At 42.2% G+C, this 5,328-nt stretch overlaps 1 protein-coding gene across 1 annotated transcript in view; it reads right to left on the reverse strand.

Moving 5' to 3' along the window:
* SPATA5 (spermatogenesis associated 5) overlaps positions 1-5,328 on the reverse strand; it is a 178,600-nt gene that overhangs the window by 10,561 nt on the left and 162,711 nt on the right. The window lies entirely within an intron of this gene.

The following is a 5,328-nucleotide window of genomic DNA, read 5'->3' on the forward strand; positions in this document are numbered from 1 at the left end:
TGCGGGAGGGGAACCAGGTCTTCCTAAAGTGACTAAAAAGGGGGGAGGCGGCGTAACACCACGCACTCTTGCCGTTCGGCATCGCCGCGCCGGTTCGTGATTACCCAGACGCGCTGCCCTTGTTCCCAATCTGCCCAAGCACATTCTGCACGTACAAGGTTCTTGCGAGACCAGCAGTAAGCAAAATCCCATGGGAAGTCCTGTGTAGTCAGTTATTTCCTTTCCGGTGATTCATCTCGTTTATCCCAAACACTGACATTCGGAAAACATTCCGAATGCCAGGTATTTCCTCACCTTCCAGCCACCTGGGCCAAACACATCCTCAGCACTGATAAATGTGTGTAGGAAGGTGGTGATCCCATATTACCCATATTGGATGAAGGCTGAGTCTCTTTTCCTCACCCACCCACACAAAAATGTTCGCTTTTCAACGAGTGATATAAATTAACAGATCCTATGCATCATTCCAAGAGAAGCTTCAGAGGTTCATCTGAGGCCTTAACTTTGCCGCGTTCCAATTTGATGGCGTTCCTCCCTTTCAAAATTGCATTTCACTGTAACACTGTGTCCTGGTGTGGAGCTAAGCAGAACCCCTTCAGAAGGTAAGGCCGGCCAGCAGAGTCAGGCCAGAGTCATTTCAGCCACCGATGCTTTAACTACCAAGGTGTATTTTCAAATCACATATTTCTGATGAGACATGCGCATTTTTTTGTGGTGTCTTAGAAGTTCCAAATGTGAGGGCCCCGTCCCAAGGCGTGATGCGTTGAGCGCCTTTTGAATTTTGTTTGAATTTAACACCTGTTGAACTGAACACACCCTGCATCTAGCAGAACTAAGCATAAAAGGAACAAATGTGTTTGTATTTAAAAACTAAAACCATGAGCTTTAGCCAGGACATGATTTAAAGGGTCTACTTTTTTTCCCCCATACAGAAACCCCCAAAAACCTTTGGGTTTTTTTATTTTTTTAATGCCTTCACTCCCCAAATCCCGTGTCTCTTTTTAAGATACTATACGGGATTGGATCTGTTACCCTTTAAAAATGTTAAGCAGAAAGCCTTTCCCTTAAGTTCGGAAGATCTTTTCCTTCATTGAAAACTAGATTTAAAGAAAATAACACATCCTAATTTGTTGGATATTCTTTTTCTTCCCCTGTATCTAAATCCTCTCTCACCTTTACTGCAGATGCTCTTTACTAAAGAGACAATTTTTTCCCAATCTCTTAAAAGACTGTTTACCCTCCTGTACATCTAGGATGGAATGCACCCTCACTTCTTTTGTAGTTGGTACCTTCCTCTATAAGAGAGAGAGGAGTTTGGGGAGGTTTTGGTTGTTTGTTTGGTTTTTTGTTTTTTTTATCAAAGTTTATAGTTTAAATATGTCACTATGATAAACAAGAACATGCACGTTTTGGAATACATATTCTAAGAGTCAGAGGCTTTAGTTGATTCGAGCTAGTGTGCTGCTGCAAAGATACTTTTTGGCATCAAATACGGTCTTATTTGAGCCAGAGCAAACTTTCATTGGCTTGCTTCTTTCCCCCTTCATTCCTGTGTTCCCAGTGAGAGTTATTGCAAAGTGAGAAAGATATTTTTTACATTAGCTATTCTACTTCAACTAAGAACCACTGAAAGATTTACAGGTTCCCAGATTCCCGCTTTACTATTGTGTCCTGTAAGCATGGAAACTGATAATACTATAGAAACAATGCCAGCTTCTGCTCTCACCATGACCTGCTTTAAAAGCAGTCAGTCCCATTAGCTTACTTTTATAAGCACACTTGTCTTAAGAATATTGTCATCATATTCAGAATATTTAATTTTTTATTACTTCTAACCAACTTTAACCTCAAAACAACTCAACATTTTATTTCAGTTTCTGCCCAAACCCTCCCTCTCTGCTACTGCCTTCTAAACTGTAACAAAAACATAATCTAACTAGGGCTCAGACAATAAAAGAAGGTCCCTCCTTCTACTGGGTTTATTTTCCTTTTTATCATCTACTTTCTGGAACAAAATATGTCTATGGTGGGGAAACACTGTCTTCATCCCTTGCTCGTCCCTTTTTGCAGAGCAAGGATTTGAAGACGATCGCACCTCTCCCACTTAATTTGTAAAGGCAAATGATACAATCTTTCCCCCCCTCCACAGGTCTAATAAAGACATAGGTCTTTGCATTTATAAAGGTAGGTGTCCTTCCTCTAGGCCAAGAGATGCTCCAGCTACAACCTTTCTTCTTTTCTCTTTGAGACAACGTATAATTTAAAAATTACAGGACAAGCAATTTCCTATCAGGCACTGGCCCCATGATTTTGTTCTTACTTGCACTAGAGAGTACTGGGGTTTTCTATTACAACAGAGAGCAGCCAGTAATATGAAAAACCTAATCTGAACCCCAAATTAAAAAAGTAGAGCACCTGAGTTTGTGGGAGGCCCATCATTCCTAAAGCAAGTTGGTTGTAGCAGCATCATGAAAGCAACCAAATGAGACCCAAAGAACTCACACTGTTTGCACTTTAAAACATTGCTTTCAAATACTTTGGTGGTTGGATCTTTAATTAATCGTATTTTATAGAAAGCCCAGTGAGAAATCAAAATGGAAAAAACTTCTCAGCATGAAGTATAACAGTGAGAATGCTCTAGGAAAAAGCTATGATCAAACTGAAGAACCTACGAGTGAAGATATCCCAATTACATAAAACCATTAAAAAAATCATCCATTTTATAAAAGTTGGTTCTCCTGCAATTTTTCCCAAAATAAAATGCAAGAACACTAGAATAAACCTTATGAAAGTTTCAGTGCAGCACCACGCTTGTTGTTTTAACCATTTTCATGACTTTCAAAGACTAGAGACTTCTCTGTGTCCATCAGCGCTCCTTGCTAATGCTACAGCGTCTGGATGTGCCGGCGAGGCCAGCAGCGCAGCACAGCGCAGCGCAGCCTCCTGGTGAACCACGCTAGGCGTCAGCTGCCGGGGCACAGCCTTTAGTAGAAATTTCCTAGGGAAAAAAAAAGCTGGGGACAAAGACAAGAGCAGTTCTGACTGCTCCTCTGCCACACCGTGAAACCTGCTGGCCTGCGTGCGAGGGCAGATGAGCCATACGGTTACTGCAGAGCTGTCCTCGCAGCAACCGGACCTGTCCGGCGCGCGGCTCGGTCACAGCCGCTCAGCTAAAAAGGGGTTGAGGTGGTCCTGGGGAAAGGCAGGTGCCTTCAGGGCAGAGATGCAGCCACATAGGTTGTCTTAAGAGGGAGGAGGGAATGATCTTCGGTGCCAGCATCAGCTCCAAGGCCAAACTTCGCTATTCAGAAATTTCTAAAAACAGTTTCTTACTTTCCAGATTTACAGATACTGAAGTATCCCTGAAGAAGAGCCTCAAGCGCTGCTGCAGGGCACTACTTCAGAAGGGCCTGGAAATTAAGATCAAACTCAAATCCAGATATTTCTAGAAAGCTACGGCTTTGTTTGACCTATGCTATTACCATAATAAAAGCTACAGACACTGCTCCTCTAACGCACTTTTTTTTTTTTACATTAAACTTCACTTACACATGAGAAGGAAATTCTAATTCACCCTCGTAAATTATCTTCTATCTTCTCTCACATGAAACAGTGGGAAGTAATCACCCTATTTTGCTATCTTGATATATCTTTAAAGGTACTCATTAAAAGAAAGGTACATCCAGCAGGTGAATAGAGATAACTGGTCATAAGTGATGACAGGCAAAAATACACAAATATCTGATCTGAAAAAAGGCCAAGTTGGAAGCCAGATGCATACTGAACTATCCACTTTACTTGCTGTTTATTCAGCTCATGTCAGGATGATTCAATGCATCTTTACATGCAACTCCCTATTCATACAGCATCTTCTAGTCACAAAACCAAGCATTTTCCATTTCTTTTTCTAAACAAAGGGCAGAACAGTGGAATGGGAACTTGCCATTCAACAGCGGAAACTGTTTGTAAAGCTGGGAAGCTGGAGACACTAGGAAGAAAAGGCTTTAATGAAACTGGCCACTGTGCGTGCCAACTGTCAAGACTTTTTATATATTCTTCCAAGGAACACTGACTGAGGCTTTTTCTGTATTTACTCTTTACATCCCAGTTATTATAATTCTTTGAATGATGCAAAAGAACAGAATTCATGAGAAACGCTGTATTAGAAACAGGCAGGCTTTTTTTCCCCTGCAACTAGTTTGTAGATGCACTCAGTGACCCATTAACTTATTTTTGGTTCTGTACAAAGCCAGCACCAAGACATTTGTGACTCATTATCAAGTAGGCACAGGAATTCACCACTAGAGCCTCAGCTGATCCAGATCCAAAGGAAATCCCCATATGCTTGGAATTTCTGAAATACAAGCATTACAGTTGTTGCCTGGTAAGAAGAGTTTCCATACACAACAGAGGATATGTTTATATTTATGTTTTTGGGGCTTGTAACTCAGCCAGAGGCAGATAAATTTTCCCAGGGCAGCAAAAATCATATCACTGACATCCGGGTAAAAACATAGCACTGTTTCAAGTCACTACTCCGAAGTGTGGAAGCAGTAGAGCTGTGACAGTTTTCCAAACCAACATTTAAGCCTGCAGTCCTTTTTTTCATTATGAGATCCCACGTTCTGCAGCAAAAAAGATGTGCTACACAAAACAGCTTTGCTCACTACGCAGCTTTCATTCATTTGTTCCCAGAGCACAGTTTGTCCTGTGCCGTGTCGGAGGAGAGCTCTCGCGGGTTTGACTTCGGTGTCTGCCGTGACACAGCTTCCCGGGCGAGCCTGGAGGCTAGCCCAGACACCGCTGCTGCGTACGGCAAGGCCTGACCCCATCCCCTGGACTTGGAGCACTCACGGCAGTGCCCTCGCCAGCCAGAGGTTACTAGGAGGCAACGCAGCGTTTTACAACGTACCAGCATTTAAGTGATAGCTAAGTGAGCAAAAGTTTTGCCTGGGATCACGTCCAATGACCAGTCAGTTGAGGAGGGCCTTCAGCGTTATAGGAAGCACACAAATACTCCACAGTCACCCTCACTTTTGGACCAAGACAAAAGTTTAGCTTATTTCCCGGCCTTTGTAAACAGCACATAGAAAGATGGGGGAGCCGAGGCAAGCACATCATATTTTCCACTCTGCTATGGAAAAAGTAGGTGACTATGTAATTAAAGATGGTGTGGTAATGCATACACTAGGTCTGGGTACAGTAAGGTGGAAATTTTAATTCCGGTATTTCATACCTTTTAAGAGCTGGAACTGGCAGCCTTAATAACATTCTTTGAATTTTTGAAGTAATATAATTACTTTCAATTAATCAAAATGAGGAAAGAGT

This window comes from Phaethon lepturus, unplaced genomic scaffold, assembly GCF_000687285.1.
Source record: "Phaethon lepturus isolate BGI_N335 unplaced genomic scaffold, ASM68728v1 scaffold3328, whole genome shotgun sequence".
NCBI classification, from domain to species: Eukaryota; Metazoa; Chordata; class Aves; order Phaethontiformes; family Phaethontidae; genus Phaethon; species Phaethon lepturus.